Genomic DNA, 20,849 nt, shown 5'->3' on the forward strand with positions numbered 1-20,849 from the left:
AGTATTGCTAAGTGGAGCATGGAAAATTAAAGTTTCTGCAGGAGTTGTGTTGAAAATTATAACGATATGTTTTTTCCAAAGCCTGAATATTCACAAACTCATGTTTCTAGCATATGGCTAGTTCTGCACAACTCCTTTTTTTTGGGGGAGGAATTCCCATATACTTACAAAATAAACCTGCATATAAACAGGTGTAACACATTCCAGTATGATACATAACAGCTACAGATAAAGAGTAGGATATGCATATTGCAGCAACAGAGCATGAGTAAGGGTGAGAGAAAGAAAAAAGCATTTTATTTGTTGCCTCATCTTCTTCTTAGTCTTTATTACTATTACAATTGCAAGTTTTGCACTGATTTAACAAAAGTTCATTCTCTTCTACAACCAAATTCATGCTATTTCATTTCTATTTAATAAACCCTATAAATGATATAGTTTCTGTAGTACAGCAAAGTATCTTTTATCTAATATCTTAGTTTGAACTATCAGGATGAACAGTGTTGCATTTTGTATTTTAAAGTCACAACTTCTACTGCCTATTCTAGGTGATTATACCTCTGAGAGGTTGAGGGGGATGAGACACATGCAGGGAATTCATTCTATTCCCCTTGTCCTGTAAGTTAAGGGAAAACGTTTTGATCCTTTTTCATCCTTGAAACCGACATTTCCATAAAATCCAATTCATAGAAATCTCAGGAACCAAATTTACTAATTACAGCTATAGGACATTCACATTTTGAAGAACATAACTGAAAGCCAGGAGAATATGGCAGTTTGGTTTTCGTTTAAACAAACTAAACCACTACCTCTCAAACTCAGTTGTCTCTAAGGTTTCAGAGAATCAGAGCAGAAAACTAGTAGCACACTGAGTTTGTTTCCTAGGTGACTAATTAACATTCAGCCTGAGAAGCAGCTTGGATTTGGAAGCGAGCTATACTTTTGGAATTAAGACAATAAAGTACTGAGAAGAATCCCAAGAGAAAGCTAAGAAAGTATTGCTCCCCATTGCCAAGCAATATAATCAAATGCTCATTGAGCTCCTCTTTTTTGGAATTGCAAGTGATATCTCAAAGGATAAAATCTTTTCTCTCAAAGAAAGGCTTCCTTCATGTTTTCAGAATTCGTTGATTTATTCCTACTTCAAATTAAATTACTACTTTTGTTCCTCCAACACAGGAGATTGAGTATTGTACAGCTATGAGACCCTTACTGTACAGCCTTTAAGACCCTGAAAAGGCTTTATTTTAAAACTACATTATAATTAAAAAAAAAATCTTATGAAAATATCTACAACACATTTTAATTTGATTGCAGTTGTCATTTGGCCTTCTGATGCTCAAAAGATATCTAACAATACCCACAGAAACCACTATGAAGTGTAAGAAAATCTACTAATGAGCCTAGTTTACCCTTCTGGCACTTCTGCTTCACTCAGGGAAAGAAGAGGAAATTTAACCTTCTGCATGCTTCATTGCTGGTGTGATTCTCCTTCTTCAGGCTTCTCAGGCTGGGGCAATCAGCCCATACATTGAAGTTTAGAATGAGCCATTTTGGTTTCAAAAGCCATAGTGCATGCTTATTATGAGAACCCCACTGTAAATCCAAAAAAGACCAGATGCATTTAATTTTTTCATCACATGCTATAAAGTACATGCCTCAGGTGTCTTCAGCTACTGTGCGTATGACTGCATCATGAAGCAGTTATAGAGCAGGAGAACTGGATCACTTCTGGATGACGTGAAACTAGGAGATGTGCTCCAAGATTGCATTTTTTCAAATATTGAAAGCATTCGGTACCTGAGACCAGACTAGAGCTAATCTGAAGTAATGCTCCTGAGAACATACAGTATGGCACTGGGTTCCCAGATTTAGGTTCTTTCCTATGGCATACTGATAGTTGGCCGTTTTTATGAAAGCCACTTTGTTCTCATAGAAATCTGTAATCACACCATGATCATGCCTTGGGCACCCAGAAGCTCTGTGTCTGCTCAGCAGAGCTGCTAAGAGCTCCAGTGAAGGACGCTGGTTGTGTCACTACCTTCTTTCTTGACAAACTGAACTAATTGGAGGCAGTACAGAAGACACTGATAGTGAGAAAACATCAGGATATAATATGACCTGAGAAGAAAGATTGAAAGAAGTGTGTTGCTAAGCATAGAGCAAAGAAAAGCCAAACAAGGATATTACAGCAGTATTAAACACCTGAAAAGGAGACTGTTGAGAAGAATGGAATAACCTTTTCTCTGTGTCCATTTTGAATTAAACAAAAAGAACATGATAATTTCTGGAAAGAGAGATTTAGGTTAAACATTAGAATGACTTTATAATTGGAAGAATAGTGAAGCTTTGGAGAAAATTGCTTGAGGATGTCATAAAAACCTACTCCACAGTCTTTTAAAAACAGGCTAGGCAAATTTCTGACAGGTATGATTAGTCATGCTGTGAGAAAGGTGATGGAAAAGACAGCCTTTGAAGTTGCTGTCATCTTGTCTGACATAAGTTCAGAAGGGCTCCATTTTTATAAGTGTCAATAACCTGGTACTATAAAACTTCTGAAGTCATGTAGAATTAGAAAAAGGATATTGAATGGAAAAAATGTTGCCATTAACATGATAAATCTTCAGGAACTGCCCTTTTTTATGATGAAGTCAATAGAAGGCTTATCTATTTATGGGAGCAAGATGGAAGGATTCTGATTCAGTAAGAGTTTGTATCTGCAAATGATTAAAACCTGCTGAAACTGGTGAGCCCTAAAAGTGGTAACTGAAGAAAGAGAGGAACAAGTATTACTTCCCACATTGCATTCTGGGAAACTGAAAAGCTAAAGGCAAAGTGCTTGATAATCCAAAGGAATATATGGCAGGGACAGAACATGGGATTGTGTTGGGGTTTGTTCATTCTGCCAGATTATGCTATATTACCACTTTAATGTTTAAATTTTTTCTGATCCCTTTCTGTTACATAACTGCACTTTATGCATCCAAAACCTGCAGTTAACAACTCTTTAACCATCTCTGCATGAGCATTCATGGGTATTTATTTATTTATGGTGTTGCTAGCTCCCTGTAGTGTCACAAGCTACTCTAGTGCAGATAGGAAAGGATATGCCAAGTAGGAGGTGGTGGAAGGAAAAGAGGTTACATTTAAGAATGAATCAAGCACTCTAAATTATTTACCTCAATATATGACCTGAGTTGCTTCATCATGCTATTCATGACTATTCGTAATTGTGCCCATATTGGCTGTGACTGGTGTCTGACTTTATAGTTAAATATACGAACTTTTGCCACTTAAGAAGACAAAGCCTGAAATCAAGATCTAAGGACAAGCAATTTCCATGGATCAGAGGTAGAACACTTAACTACATAATCAATGTGTAACTGAAACTGAGCAAATGGTGGATGTCTCAGTGACTCAAGTCAAAAACCAGAAGGAAGCTATATTATTATTGGCAGAAAGAAACTGTGTCTAAAGTTTCATTTTCCAAGAATGTTAATAACTTCTTTTTTTTAAATCTGAAATGGAATATTTTGTTTAATTTTAGCTGTTAAAATATTTTTCTTTGGGTTTTTTTCTTTTTTCTTCTTTTTTTTTAATACAACACTGGTTACTGTAGCACACTTTTAAAATGAAGGAATAAGTTTAATTGTGATAATGTCAGAGTAACAAAAACTAAAATGAAATGGTTCTCTATTTTCAGAACTCCACTAATTATTTTTCAGGAGAAAATAATTTCTGGTCTAATTTTAAGACAGAAACAGATAATGTACCTGACTAGTCATTCTTCTTTTTTTCCCCCTGAAATTCAACATTTTAAAAAGAATTCATATAATTCTATGAAATACATGTACTGAAAATTAATTTATCAGGTTTCTTATCATACTATAGAGTGATTCTAGCCATCAAATCTATACACCAACATATAATTAAATAGCATTGATCACTGCCTAAAATGCCTAGTCATCTGCTTATTTTATTCTTTATCTGGTCTTTAATGTTATATATCCTATTATTTATTGCTTTCATAACTTGAAGAAGCAGGGCAAAATGGCAAAAGTCAGGCAGAAGTCCTTACAGAAGACCATTTTATTATTCCTTGCAGATGACTTTACACAGCTTTAGCTTACCTAAAGACTGATGAACATTCTGTTACTCAAAGATGATCATAGCAAAAGAAAGTGGGCTAATACATCGTGGGCTTTTCTCACAGCGTTCATATAGCAAGACCTAATAAGAAACTAGAGCAAAGTAAAACTGTCTGGAGGAGCTTTGAAAATCTCCCAGATAGCCAGTTGTCAGAGGAGCATAGAACAAAGTAGCAGGAGTTGTACACTGTGTTTTCAATAACTAATATAGTTACTGTATAGCTGTTAGTACAGTTCTCTGTGTGTGGGTCCCAGTGGTTGTGCTCTGTCTGTGCAGTGATATGTTCTCTTTCTGAGGCTGAATCTCATTACCATAATTACTTACACATAGACTTTTTTTTTTTTCCTATTTTTTTCCCAGTGGTAACTGGCAGTTTGGGTATCCAAACTGAGAAACCATAAGGAGAAAAGAACGGCACCTAAGACCCCCAGTTTCTAACAACAGAACCATTCAATACAGAAATGATGAGGGACAGCAAGCGGAAAAATTAGTCTGATATGTCTGGAGGAGCTTGTCTGGAAATTAGATACTGTGATTACTGGTTATTGGGTCAAGGAGTTTTGTGATGTAGCTCCACTAATAGTCCTTTCATATCAATCAAGCATGTAATTTTAATCATATCTCAAAAGATCTGTGAGTATTAATACAGAACAATTTTGCTAGAGAAATTATGCACCAGATCAGAGGTCTTCTATTTACAGAAATTCTTTCCTTAATAGCAGTTTTCCCTGGTTTCCTATAGATATCAGTGGTCTTTGGGACTTTGCTTGCTTGTACATACATGGATAAGAAAGTGCTTACATGCAGATAAAACAAAACAAAAATGATACATATATATTCCAGAAATAATTGGATAATAAACTCAAAAAATATGTGCCATTTAGGAAACATAGGGAAATTACAAAATTATAGAAATTACAGCTATTACAGAGTTGTATTAAAACTGATAAAATTGTTCCCACTTATCAAGAGACAATAAAAAAATATATAGCCACATTATAGGAAAAGTTATTGTCTGCAGTAAAATCGCTTATCTATGTCGTATATGGATTGCAAACACAAGGATGATGAAAAGCTTTTAAAAATTTTTATTGTTAAGCAAGAAAATAGGAAAAACAAAATTTTTTTAGCAGATTATTAGAATAATCTTTAAAATAAAGCAGTGAAATATGCTTGTTCTGCCTGTGACTTGTTAACCTGTGACTTGCAAAGATAGAGTTACTCAGGAATTTGTCCTGAGGCTTCAGTGCAAATTCAGGACAAATTCACTGATGGACTTTGCAGTGATGTTTCACCTCAAAGCTCTGAGACCGGTAAAAAATTGGCAGCAGAAACATCAAATGCGTATGTGTAGGAGGAGCTACTACTGCCTGTGACCATGTTTGCTAGGCACTGGGTTGGCCACCTGGCACCACTCACCTCTAGGTGTGAATGCCTACCTTCCTAGATGACAGAAAGGATGAATGGCTATTATCTCCATATGGCCACCCATGCCTGGCTCCTAATGATGATTTCAGTGGTCTTGGGAAGCTTACGCATGGTTACCCATTCTTAATGGAGCATTGACCTCCAGGTAAATGTGAGTGCAATTGTCTCAGAAGAGCAGGTAGAGTTATCAGATGGGACCAGGCAGGTGAGAGAAAAACACTTATGCCAGAGCTCTAGTCTGCTACTAATTAGCTTTCTTACAATCGTCAAGAGACGCTCAGTGAGAAATCAAAAACCGTCAGAAAATGCTATACCTTTTCAGCTGCACATACATATCTATGTAAATGCATATGTATTCACATATTTACATAATTATACTTATCTATACGTATAATTCATGCAGCTGTTCAGAGATTTCATCCATCATATACAAGACCCAGCATAACAAAGCACAAGATGAAGTGTCAGATGCATGCAGCTTGTATTTTTCCCACTGAGGAGGTTAACATATAGATGCAAATATATTTTCGGTCAGTACCAAAGCAGTGGATAGCCCCAGGTGAGACTCTCACATGCTGTTTCTCATTGGCTGTATCTTATCGACCACCTTTACGGACTTGGGACTTCTCTCACCTGGCCTAGTGAAGTCCTTATCAACAGTAATTTCTTCAGGACACATGAATATAAAATGTCCTGCTGAGAGGGGGGGAAGGTATATTTCAATGTCTGCTATTTAAAACCTGATGATCTGTGATAAAGAAATAAATTTAACACAAGAATGTTTCATAAAAGTCTATTCACTTCACAGAAAATAAATCTGTAATTCTAGAGGGAAGTAAAAAAGAAAGAAGAAAGTATTTATCCAGTCAGCTTCTCCAAGATTTTTCTTCCCTAAAGGGTCCTTCCGTGTGTAAATTAAACCACTGCGCTTGAAAGTGGTTGATTTGAGAAGAGAGTATTTGTTTTAAAAGCTGACTTGCTATTATGTGTATAGCTCTGGGGTTTGTGTTTTAAAGGTTTATTTTATATAAGCTGTATATAACAGTTATTTAATTTATTATACAAATAGCTAAGGAACCAACTGTAATATTGCTGTCTGGCTTTAAGAAAAAAAAAAATTAGAGATCACTTGGGAAAGCCTGTAGCTTTAAATGGAAAACAGCAGAAAACAGTACTGAGAAGATGTGAAGGAATACCAAACCTCATATATAATAATAAATAGACAAACAAGTGCATAAAAAATTTAAGTATCTATTTTCATATATATTATTTTTAAGGAAATACTTTGCAAACTTCTAAACATTTGCAAGCATAGATCTTTAATTTTAGTTTCATTTGCTTGGATGATTTTAATTCATATGTCAACCTCTTTTGTTTTTGTCTTTAAAAAGCTGCTGATTTGTCCAAGGGAAGATATAGATGCTTTGTGACATCAGATACTGACTTTCTCTTGATTTTCAGTTCCCTGGAAAACATAAGCAATCAAGAATAGCTTCATTGCTGCCAGCAGCTTTTCCTTGGTGTAACCCTGCATGGTATCACTGACTTCAGCTACGTTTGCCTATTTATTCTGCCAGGGAATCTGGTCAAATAGTTCTCAAATGCTGTGCCCAGAAAGAAATATTAGAACTCACAATAGCTAAAACAACAATACAGATCTAAACTCACTACATAATGAAATATGGACCTTGGTGTTAAGGTAACTGTTTTCAGAATTTCTTTCCCTAATGCTAGGAAAATGGAAGAGCAACTCAGGATGTGTTTGTTGTAAACCATGTCCAACATTTGAGGAAAATGGCTGTTTCTAATGAAATTTCTGCCACATTGAAATCAGAATTTTAAAAGAAAGTAGAACTGAAATCAAGGAAGTGGAAGAAAGTTTATTTCTAGCACTTTAAATTTTAAAACCCATTTCTCCATGTTTTGAAAGTTGCAACTTTAGGATGCCTTGGGGTAAACTCCAGCATATGTCTCTATGTTTTTCAGTGTCTAGTCTCTAGGCAAGCTTTTTGATTTAGTGATTGACGTCTTAGTAAAGTACTGTAAAACATCATAGAACTATAATTTTTACGTGAATTCCTTTAAGGTCCAGTTCTCTTTAGGCTTTGCAGAAAAAGCAGGAGGCATTCTGGGGTTAAGCTTCATCTTCACGCAAAGACTTATTTTCTACATTTAAATGAGTCCAGGAATTGACTTTGAAGACATAAATAAGGGAATCAAGTGCCCAGGAAGGAAGGAGTGGGTGATGCCTGAGCTCTGCTCAATCTCTCTTCCCCTTGTCCCAGCTACTGGAAGAGCTGAAGCCATGCAGCAAATCATGCTTTGTACAAGGATGGATCTGGATCATATCAAAGGTGCCTTCCAATCATTTTTGGTTTGTAATTGAAATTATTATAATTTCTTTGAATTGTGCACAGAAAGTTGCATGCTTGAGCTGAAGTATTCCAGTTTATGCATTTGTGCTGGACCTGACTTGCTACAGCAATGCAAAACTGTTTCTGGTCTGCAGAAGAAAGGCTGGGACCTTGCCTTGAGCTGCCAATTTCTTATGCTGACCTGAACCTAAATCTCATTGTCACATATTTAAGTCAAAAGGGAGAAGGATCTCCAGCTGGATAACACCCTAAGTACCAGGATCTAACTGGTCTAAGTTAGATCAACAGATATAAGTTGGATCTGAGTTCAAAATTGGCCCTCCCGTGTGAAGGGTTTTGGACAAGAAGACCTTCAGAGTTTCTTTCTGGATTAATCATTCTAGAATTCCTCAGTATGGTTAAAGCTGTGATTTTAAGTTGCTAAGACAGGTGATACACAAGGGCATCTGGAGTGTAAAAAGGATTTAAGAAGGGCAAACCTGCTGCCTTAAACTTGCTGTGCAGAGATGTGCACCTTCAATGGAAGCATTTTAAGTTCCGTATCAGGGATTTACTAACTGAGAGGACATTTAGTCAGAGGTCAGTGACTGTAAAAAAGAAAATAAAGAGTTAACGAAGTCCATGTCTGGTAGTTCCCAGACTGGCAAAGTGAAGATTCACGTAACTGTAATGATTAGGACTCTCAAGCTGTTGATGGGTGAGTACCTTTTCCTTAGACACCTCTGCCCATCCTTTTCAATCACTTGTCTTTTTCCAGTCTTGTCAGTTCTGTGTTTTCTTACACAGGATTATGGAAATTCATGCCAATTAAATCTATTTTTGTTGGAAATTACATTATTTATAATGCACCCAAACAATTATGCAGTTGATTTTCAGATCAGATGTTTACTAACCATATTGTTCAACCTCTAGCAAAGAAAGTTTCTGCAGGAGCTGTCAAATAAAAACATTTTAGCTAAGGTACGTAGTCTCTGGTCTTCATCTCTGTGGGTTAAATACTTTTAAAATTTTTTAAATTTTAAATACTTTAAAAATTTTAAATACTTTAAAAATTTTAAATACTTTTTACAACTTTTTTAAATACCAGTTGTTCATTCTAGTCAGTGGATTTAAGTGGGCTATGGAACAGAGCTTGGTTTCATGATACTATTTGTAAAAGAAAATGAAAATAAGAAACCCTGTCCCAAACCCCAAGATTATTTTTAGGCTCACAGCAATCAAACAGTAAAACTGACAACACACAAAGCAGTAGGAACTGACATCATTAAACTGATGTTGCATTTTTAGTTTTGCATTACCATTACCATTTGATTTTAAAGCAAAATGGCAACAGACACCACAAAAGGAATCTACTGCAAACCAACAGGGGTGTTAAAATGTTCGCCATCAATCTGCCAGGGGGGGCAAGACTGGGCTGGAACTGCTACAACTCAAAATTTTATTGTCAAATATATTGCTGAAATTTTTCTCTAGAGGAGAGGAGGAAAAGAAGTATCTTCCACACGCTATATATGCAACAACACTAACACAGAATCATAATTTTAGGAAGGTTCATCTTGAAGGTGAGCCGCTGTCAATGATAAGTCTGTGTTGCTCATAAGCATCTCTTTTTATTGCTATTAATAATTTGTTTTGGAAAGTTATCCATTTTCTTTGCTAAATCACTCAGACTACTGGTGAAATTTGGCCTGTGTTTTAAATTGTCAAGGACTCTGCTGTCTCAGGGCTTCCAGAGGTCTTGTGTGGAGACAGCTGCTGAGAGAGGTACAAAAGACTTTTTTCAGTGAGAGAATTAGGTTTATCTGATTGAAGCACTTCCACATGATGAAAGCCTTTCTATACATGTAGTTATACTTTGACTATCCATTCTTCTAGGGTGTTTATTTTCCACCTACTCCCAGTGTTAATTCATATAATTTTTCCTTGCTGTTTTTTGATCTCTTCAGTCTTCATTTGTTACCATAGTTTTCTCTCAGTCAAGTCTACATGTTTCCATGGTAAACAAAACATATTCAGGTGAAGGTAGACCTTTTCTTTATAAGGACAGAAACAAACCTAAGCAAAAATCACGCACCTCTTCCACTTGGAGAAGGGTCAGGCAACATCTAGCACAGTTTCTGTGTGCTAAATGCTTAGAGTGGAGACGGGATAGATACACAAGATCTCATTACTAACACACATCTTTGTACCATTCAGATACAGCAAAATGCCCATCTTTGCTTAGCAGAGTGTTGCCTTAAGAGAGGAGCTTGTCTTGGATATGGCATATTAGCTGCTTACCAGTCACTCTTCATATTCCACATGGAATACTTTTAGGGGAGGAAGGTACTCAAAAAGTGGCCAAAGGTTGCAAGAAAAACACATAACTCACCTGTACCAGTGTTTCTGGCTGCTTTAACATCAATGTGGAGCAAAGAAAGATTAAGAGAATTGACTTCCATAATTTTACACTTAAGCAGCTTGGATGCAATGAAGGATTTTCTTTGACACACCTGGCAATGCAGTGCTCCAAACCCCACACAGTATTGGCTTAGTTGATCGCTGACTCACTGGTGCAGTGCCTGGCTTTTTCTGAGACATGGGCCTGTAACAGAACACTTCAATCTTCTGCAGAACCTTAAAGTTAATTATATGAATGCAAGCTCATTTTTTCTTACCTGTTCCCTTGGATTATAGTCAAGCCTGTTGTTTGGCTGCATGAACAGTTGTTAGCTGAAGCTTATACTTTGTTCTTCTACATCTGACAATCATCTTTTTGAAACTATACAATGGGAAACTTCCCAGGATGACACTGTAACAAACAAAAGTGCTAAATGTGAAGTTCCTCTAATGAGTCACACCTTCAATGTGGACCACATGGGGCTCACGCTTTGCATTTTCTTAGCACAACTAAACAATGGCAGAAGCAGAAACATCAATCTTCTCTTATTCTGATTGACACATGTTAATTTAAAATGAAAAATACATCAGGACAACCACACTACCTTGCCTGTTCTCTCTTTATTCCTTGATTTTAGCCTTTGGTATTCTTTTTTTTTGTACCTTTTATCTTAGCATTTTATCTTTGGAATTCAGGAACAGACTCAACAGAAATACAAAATTTAGTAGTTTACAAGTGAATAGGAAACATGCCCTATTCCTTCCTTTTTGAGGCACTATTTTGAAATTTACGTTTCGATCTTTTGCAATTTTGCATTAAAAGGAATATTCTGATTGACACTACAAGTGTTTAAAATTTGAGGCTTCCGGTATGGGTGCAAACCCCACCTGCAGTACTGCGTTCAGCTCTGGGGACCCCCAGCACAACAGGGACGTGGACCTACTCAAGTGAGTCCAGAGGAAGGCCATGAAGATGATCAGAAGGCTGGAGCACCTCTCCTATGGAGACAGACTGAGAGAGTTAAGCTTGTCCAGGAGAAGAGACGGCTCCGGTGAGACCTTAGAGCAGCTTCCAGTGCCTAAAGGGAATCTCCAAGAAATCTGAAAGAGACTTTTTACAAGGGCGTGTAATGACAGCACAAGGGGGAATGGCTTTAAACTGAAAGAGGGTAGATTTGGATTAGATATTAGAAAAAAGTTCTTCACTATAAGGGTGGTGAGACACTGGCACAGATTGCCCAGAGAAGCTGTGGTTGCCCCGTCCTTGGAAGTGTTCAAGACCAGGCTGGATGGGGCTTTGGGCAACCTGGTCTAGCAGAAGGTGTCCCTGCCCATGGCAGTGGAACTAGATGAGCTTTAAGGTCCTCTCCTACCCAAACCATTCTATGATTCTATGATGTAGCTTTGCTGTGCAGCTATACAGCCATAGCTGATTTGAACATCATGAATGTGCCAGCCTCACTGACCACTGCTCATGTAGTTTGCAGGAATAGCTATTGAAAGGGTAAGAGGTGATAAGACCCATTTCCCACCATGCTTTCCCTCATCTACCCACTGCACAGCATTATGTAGCTCCTTTGCTTTTGTGCATTTTGTCAGGCTGAGAGAAATGCTAGTGTTCTGTTAAGCTGTTGGCTACCTGAAAGCAACACAAAAAGTGCCTGAGGCAAGATGTGCCCTATCAATCTATCAACATGTAGCATATAAGAGTGATGCAGAGACTTTAAAGAAAGAAACATTTTAGAAGATATCTATAAGCCTTTCGGTAAAATTGTAGATGGAATTTGCAATGGTCCAGAGTGCAGGGACTGTGGTGACCTTCTTCATATGTGTCAGGGGACACTGGGGAAGGGTATGCTTTGTACAGAAAGGCTGCAGTCACTTTGTCTTTCCCACATAGATAAACAAAGGACATAGGGATCCTTGGACTGGCAAGGCAGGCCTCAGATGAAAAATCTTGTGTTCAGAACCACTGCTTTTATGTTTTAGTGTAAAGAACTTCGGACAACATGCATAAAAAGGTGCACGGAAAAGTAACCCTTGAGCTGTAGAATAACGTTGGAGTTCCATTAAAAAATGGCTTTTATTTCAGAATGATATGAAAAATCTGTCTAGGTCCTTGCAATTGCACACCACACCAGTTTACAGGTATAGGTGCGTATTTAATAGGAAACGCTGAGATTTCCATTTTGTGTGTTCTCAGCTAATTGTCCTACTTTTTTTCTCTTTCAGTGAACTATACAAAGGACAGTATTCAAATTTTCTGTCAAATACCCCCAAACATTTCTGAATGCAGAAGAAAAAAAAGAGTATAAGCCTTGAAGGCTCAAAATCATACACAAATATAAAAGTCACAAACAAAAATGACAACAATCTCATGCACATATATTGGCCTACTAAAATATGTTATTTCTTCTGTCAATCCCTCCATCTCCTTAAAAAGCCAACATGATATTTAAGGTGCTGTTGCAATTTTTAAATAGCTGGTTTGAGTTGGAGGGTCTGGCTGAAGGGAAAACACGTTTTTTCAGAGGTTATTGCAGAAAAATTGCAGTATTACTCATCTATAGTCAGCTGGAATGCAACTCCATGCACTCCTTATGGTTATGTCTGCCAGATGATGGGTTTAGTCAGTGACAAGTCATAGTCTTTTCTCTATTGTTGTTTTTTTACATTACTGTTATTGCAAGACTCTTTACAGGCATGAAGATGCTGTGTCTATAATAATATATTATAATCCTTTCCCAAGACTTTTCATTTAGTTACAATTAAGACCTGGGGTCTAACTTCAGTCTGTTTTTTTGCATGTTAAATATCCAAGGCTGAGGTCTCTATTTCAGTATTATGAGCAGAATAGAATTTTATCATTATAGCAACATTATTAGATAAAAGCTACAGAATTATCTTGACCCGTTTAAAGAAGAAAGGTTAAGAAATTACAGGTATCAGTTGTACCGGTAAATGAAGTATTAGAGCAACACAATTTTTTTTAAGTTTTCCGTGCATACAAAACAGTAACACTCCTCACAATACACAGTTTCAATGTTCAAGTGATTTTTGTCTTTGAGTTAAAATAAACTATTTTGTAATCTTAAATTTTATCTGCATGCTCAGGAAATCTTTGGTGAGATTGAAAGTCTGATACTCTTTCAAATGTCATAAAGATAGGGTACATATAATAAATTCTCAAAAGAACAGTGTTAATAACAACTAAAAACCAATCACAGTATTCCAATACTTGAAGGGTGGCTACAAAGATTGCAGACACTCTCTCTTCACAAGGAGCTACAAGACGTCAAGGGGCAATGGGTGCAAGTTCTTCAATCCTGACATAAGAAAGAAAATATTTCAGAGTAAGAAGAACCATTCACTGGAACAACCTCCTCAGGGATGTTGTAGAGTCCTTATTGTGGAGGATTTCAAGATGGAATTGGACAGGATGCTAGATGATCTCATCGTCTCCCTTTCCATAAAATGTTGGACCAGATGGTCATTTGAGGCCCTTTCTAACCTTGTGTATTCTATGATTCAAACGAGGCTTACTGTAAGTTTTAAGGTGACTATTTAAATTCCACAAAAGACCACACTGTACCTTACAGACGATATGAGCAACAGCCAAGAAGATTCAATCTAGCTGCAGAGATGCCAATACTCTTAAGAAACAAGTCCAAAGATCCTCCCTACCACATCATAGAAGAAGTGTGAAATGAAGAAAATTAAAGCAGGCACTGATTCTTACCTTAAGCTAAGGCTGAACTCTGAGGACATCTTATTTTTATCTGGAGGAACAAGGAAGGTAGCGAAAAGAGGAAAGGCTGATTTTCGAAGTTAAAGAAGGATTTATCTTAAAGCAAAACTGATTTTGAAATAGCAGATGTGCACTGTCTGGAGTTAAACTATTATCCTGAGAATCTGAAATTACAAAAGCTAGATATTTCTAACTAATGAGTCTATATTTTATAATATTCATAAAAAACAAGAACTTTTTGGATGAAACCACCCTACCACTACTTGATTTTTGCCTTTGCCCTTCCATGATACACACCTTCCTTGTCTAGCCTCTGTGATGTTTCTTGATGGCACTTGAGCAGGGAGCCATTCTGCTGACCTCCATCCCTACACACTTGCAAAGTAGTTCTTATATGCCATAGACGACCTTCACACAGGTGGATGTGACATATCTCATCTTTAGGTAGGTAGATCAAACACTGCCTCTGTCAGTGTAAATATTCTCTTTTACGTCCATGGCCTTTGTACAATTCCATAAAATGGACATACCAACGTGGAAGTTGGATTTATTTTCAATGGCTTCTCATTTCTTTCCTTTTCCTGAAGACTATATTACTCACGTATATTTATACACGTGTTTACAAGACCACGTTTTTAGCTTTGTAAGCTGTAAATGTTCCTTCTTCTTTCTTTTATTCTTTTTTTTTCTACTTAGCAATTGCAAGCACACTGCAAGGAGACAGACTAGGGCATGAAAGATGAGGAAGGAAAAGATGTTTGCTGTGATCCAATTGACAGTCATGTAATTAAACTGCCAGGGAAAAATATACATGCTTTACTTGTCTAAAGAATGGTTTCAAGCCAAGCACATTTTGTACCGCACATTCAAGGAAGTAATTAGCATATCTGGCATTGTAATAGCTTAGGTGATGGGCAACAAGATATTAGTCACTGCAAATAGCTGCAGTATGGGACTAAAGTACATTACACGGATTGTTGTTTGATGCCATTTATCTGAGGAGAAAGAACATATAAATGCATCTAAATAAATTAGAATGCAAAATTATGTTTCTCCCTTCCTTTTGAAAACAAGATTAAATTGACTGAAATAATTTGTACATGCTTGCCTCACATTGCCTTTTGTACATTTTTTAGAATAAATGGGTTGAAGACAGTGGGTAATCACAGATCTTCTAGCCTGTGTATTATCCCATCCTCTCTAGGAGTAGCAGAGATGGGGATTACTGTATCTGAGTCCACGCTTTCCAGTGATGATATAAACAAACTCAGTAATATCTCATAATTTTGTTTGTGTAGGACCCCATGTTCCTCAGATGAGTTAAGAAACAATTCGTCTGAATCAGTTAATCATAAAAACGCAGGTGTAATACAAAATTCAGTGTAGAATAATGCTAAGGTAAGGAAATTGATGTAAAAAACTATGCTTGGGTCCCAAATCTCTGTGGCAAAAAGAAGGCAAGTCAGCATCTGTATTCACACTGGACAGCCTGAAATCAAGGACAACCACATTATTTTTGCCTGGTAGAAACAAAACAAAGCATAAGAAATGTCAAGCTGTCGAAAGGAAATTCTTGCCTGGGGTCCAGTCTTCTTTCCAAGTATTGCCTTCCATAAAATTTCCACTGAGGGTAACTATTTGAGTCTTCAAATAGTCCATGTGACCCTGTGCACTCAAGGATAACACATGTTCAGCTAAACACAATATGAATGGCAGACTTAATGCATAGCACTAAGTAGTTGTGAGCTTAGATGTGACAGCAAGTTCAGAATTAAATTATCCATCAACACTCACTAAATGAGGTGCTCTAAAAGTAAGGTCACAACTGCATAGCAGACCCTTGTGCACTGGGGATACTAACAAAAACTCATTGCTAAAATAGCATTGCTGATATACACACTTCTTTGACACTTTGGTCTGTGGCTGTAAAACATGCATATAACCTTTTACAAGATGCTAATCTCAGATAAACTTGATGTAGACTGAGTGATAGAAAAGACCTATCAAAAATTCTACATTCAGGAATGCAGAGATTAATTTTTTCAGCTAGATGAAAACTCTGTCTGAATTTAGGCACACAGTGAAATGTCAACTGTGATTATTAAGATTACTACTGTAGGCAGGTATCCAAAAGCTAATTATAGAAAAGAGCTAAAGCAGCATATTACCTGCATCTGTTATTGATTACATGAGGAAGGTCTGGGAATATATGGAGGTCTGAAGAAGGTATCCAAAGAATATGTTTACGTTTCCTTGTCTCTCAAAAGGCATCAAATCAGTTTAGCTCTTTGTCAGAGGGCTTATTTTTATATTGACAAAAGCAGACTAGAACAAATGGAAATTCAGGAGTCTTAGATATAGAGTGCTTGGACTAGTCATCTATTGGGAATCTCTGTGTATCATTAACTAGTACTTGCTGGCAAAAATGCACAAATGGTAGCATCTTTTGTGGAGAAACACATAGAACTGAAGACTTGCAGGTAGAATTGCAGTTTATATGTAAGGAGGAGGAACCACAAGGGAAATTTAATCCTCGTCAGAAGAAAAATTCTCTTCAGAAAGGATTGCATTCTGGTTTATTTTTCAAGAACTTCTCTCCTCCTGCTGGTTTTATTTTGATATTTTTTTTTTTGGCTTTCTGCTACAGCTTATACTTTATAAATTGGCAGTGGGAGTACTGCATGCTTCCAAATTCTCACTACTGCAAATGTTCTCATTGTTCATTCAAGAATTAATCTTGCATCTGGAACACAGTTAAACTCTATTCCTTGCCCAGGTAGTAACTGTGAAATGAACTATTCAGCTTTTCACTCTCGACATGAATAAAAAATTCAGATTATGACTCGCTCTGACTATTAGGACCTGTCCTTGTCTCTGGGATCCTTCCTAAAAGAGCATGACATGACTCACAGATGAGGAGTGCCCTCCTGAAATAATTTATTTGGGTGGTGTCACTGGGGTCTGTTTATATTCAGCTGATTGTAGCACTGCTTTGTTACTGGCACTCTCTGGGGCACCCTCTCTGGTTGACACAAAATCCTTTCTACTGTAGTTAGAGTTGAGTGGGCATTTTGTACATACATATATGTCTGTACAAACTGCAATATGACAGGCAGATCAAAGTTCTTTTGTTTTGTCTGTTTTTTTTTGAGACTAAAATGACTTTTGAACTTTTTCAAGTAATACATGGGAAAATATCAAATAATTATTTGATATTTTTTGTTACAATGCCACATTACCAAACTGCATGTTAGCCATGACTAGTATTAAATTTTGCTGATTTAAATTTTTTGTGGGTTTGTTGTGGGGTTTCTCTGGGATGTTTTTTTTTTTTAATTTATACTTCTTCCACATCAAATTTTTTTAGTGCAATTTAGCAGGTGAAATAGGCCACCTGCAATTTAGCAGGTGAAATGTTGTTTGGGTTAGTGGAACATCACCAAGTGTGCTAGATGGCAACTAGCTCCACAGGAGCTTATATTTAAGCTAAACATGGATTCAATCGTTTGGCAGGGTAATTCTAGTGAAAAACTGTGAGAAGAAAAACAATAAGAAAATTTATTAAAAATGCATTGAATTACTGAAGTATGCATGTGAGTGCAAAAGTTAGCAAAAGTTAAGCCTACTTGACAACAGTGTGAGCGTAAGTAGATGAGGTTTAGTTAAGCCCCTTAGAATCAGGGTCTTATGACTAAGCTAAGTTTTAGTCATAGGAATAGAGTAACTTAAGCATAAACAATCTGTTATTCACTGTGAATGCTGTAAATGTGTCAAGCTCCTTTAAGACAAGCAGATCATGAGCGTCATTGCTCATGGGAGCCAGTTAGGGTTACCAAGTGTAAGGAATGACTCCACTAAAAATGGGGTATTCCCTACCCCACCGAGACTATTAGCAAGGCAGAAGAAAGGCCATGTCTTCAACAGTCAGGTTACAGTTTTTACGTCCAATCTTCTGAGATTTCCTGTGTTGGAAGCTTCAAAATATTTTTAATGGAAACAAACCAACTGTTCTAAGCATGTATGTGTGAAATAAAGAAAATACAGTTATTTATTAGTAACAGTCTGTCATTATGTTAAATGAGACCAAAACAAGGAGTTTGAAAAAGTTAGTTCAGCTGCTTCATTTTTTCAGATTCAACAAAGTAAACAATCTTTTAAACCACAAGTGTTCACAAAGAACGTGGGATATAAGTATCACACATTTAGAAATCAACATGTAATGCTCAATGTTATCAAGTAAAAGAAATCCAGTCACTAGTTATGATGATGGCTTGATTTTACATTAATATTCTCAGAAAATGTAGGAACTATTTCTTCACCCTAATTCAAGCACAACACAAATTACCTTCATCTCCATATGCCTGTTCAGGTGACTGTAGTGCATAAGGAAACATAAAGGACAGCCAACTTTGTCCTTGCAAATGTTCTGAGGGAAGGTGGAGAAAAGAGAAAGGGAAAATTGCCTTTTTCTGTGACAAAAGGAGAAGATGCACTTTTTATATTTGTTAAGTAAGTGCTCAGCAACTTGAGGAATATGAAGATGATGCAGCTGAGGGAAGCAGCAGAGGACTGAGGGGCTTTGGAAGGTACAGCTATGAGAAATCGTTCCAGAACAGGAACTATTTGTCCATACAGATGGGTAGAACAGAGAATAAATAACTTTGACTCTGCTCACGCTCTCTACAGCTCAGAAAGCTTAATTCTGCCTTTCATTAAGAAGGAGCTATCCTGCAAACTCTTGCACTTGATCTCTCTAGTAATCTACCCAGCAACTGCTTAGCTTTAGTTGCCATATTTAGAAGTGAGTGGAACTATAGACTTTTCAAGAGTGTAAATGCAATGAATCTAATCCAAGCAGTCACAAATTCATCGAACTATTTAAAAGCATACGTGATATGTACTTGTGGATCCTGAATATCAACATTTACCTATATCTGAATTTGTAGTTTTCCACTTGTAGATATGCTACAGTTGCACTTTCAGATTTAGGGCACTATATAATGGTAGCATTTGGTTTGATAAAAGCTTAAAACCTAATGCTTACTCTTGGAGACAAAGGCCTAAGTTTTGGGAAGCAAAACAATACCTCAGAACAAACACTGTAGTATTCTTAAGAAACCTAAGATATCTGGCAACTGAAAGTTCAAAAGGACCAGGTCTGTGTTTTCATTTGTACTTCATACAGACAAAAGCCTTATACCACTGTTAAAACAAAGGCTGTAGTAATCTTGAAAGGCAATAATTAAATCTGTCACTTTGAAACCCTTTTCAGATTATATACAGCAGCCAGTGCTGTAAGCCAGTACACCAGTGCCTCTCATAAGTAAGAAATGAACAATGTTATCTTGGCAGAACTCACCACAGAGGGCAACAGGATTGCTTTGGAAACAGTCAGGACTACTGTAACGAATGTACCTGAATATTCAGAAACTTTTTTAGATGCAGGGGACAAAACCACTCCTCTTTCAGGGAAAAATACGCCTTTGTGCACAGAGAGATATTACTACTTTTTGTATTTTTCATTTATTTCTTTGGAAGACCTAGTTTGAATCAAAATGTTTGCAGTTTGAATGTATGTTCCATAATAAGAAGATTCATTAGTTTGCTAAATCTAAATAATGCAGAGTGACACTAAATGCTCAAAGTAATTTGTCTGACTGCTGTCATTAAGCATTATCACTGAAGATGGATGATAAAAGGCATTGAGTTTTACTGTTTCCTAGGTAAACAGCTGAAGGAAATGTGTCTGTGTTCCTCTGTTCTTGCCTTAGGACATTTTGATTAATACTGACATCAGAGACCCTCATGCCAGTGGGCCAAAAGAAGAATAACATATTCTGGTGACTAATCCAATACTGACAGCAGCAGGCAGCCAGAATTCAACGTAGAAAAATATTTCTAGTGGATTTCTCCTGAGCCTAGGACTGAAGCTAGCACTTGGCAAGAGTCATCACTCACCAGACAATCAGCTGCAACTCTGAGAGCTTTTGAAGATATGAAACAATATCTTCTTATTCTTTAGCATCTCACCTCACACAATAGTTTTTTTAAGGATAGTTCAATGTTTTAATTTGACTTCTTTGGACAGAACAATTACTTAGAAATATTTGCCAGCCTGCAGTGTTGAACACACAAAGTTGTATGAATGAAACCAAACAACAGCAATTGCGGTATGCTTGCACAACTGCATGACTTCCACTAGAATTTAGTAGGTTCGATATCATTTCCTTTCCCTTCCCCTTTATGTCGGTGGGAAACATGTTTCAGGGCTGTGCTGATCGAACTCCACCTTTGAGTGCAATAGAGGACCTGGATGTAGCCAGTTGTCTTGAGTACAAGACATGGTCTTGCTTACACACTGAAGGATGATAGACCAGCATCCCACAATATCTTCTAAAACTGTTGCATGTCAGGGCTGCAGTCACTTGGAAGAAAGTGGGGTTTCATGTCATGTTCTGAAGGTAGGGAGGTAGAGAAGGTGGGAAAAAGGTTAAGCTCTTGCTTTTTTCAAAGGATCATTTCGAATTGAAATGGCTCGGATTGAGTGGAGAAGAACTTCTGAGGAGAGTGGTCACGTGCTTTCTTTCCTGAAGCAAAAAGACAAGCCATGGAGACAGTGAAATGTCACATACTACACTTACTTCCCCAGGCTGATCCTGGATTTTGTAGATTCTTATCCTGGGGAGAGAAGTGAAGCTCAGTCCAGTCGCCTATATACCAAATATGAAGGGTAAAGGAAAGAAGCTGATTGAATGGTGCAGAAGGATTTT

This window comes from Pezoporus flaviventris, unplaced genomic scaffold (assembly GCF_033815535.1).
Source record: "Pezoporus flaviventris isolate CSIRO_AGI_PZ_B2104156 unplaced genomic scaffold, CSIRO_AGI_Pfla_v1 ptg000002l, whole genome shotgun sequence".
Lineage (NCBI taxonomy): Eukaryota > Metazoa > Chordata > Aves > Psittaciformes > Psittacidae > Pezoporus > Pezoporus flaviventris.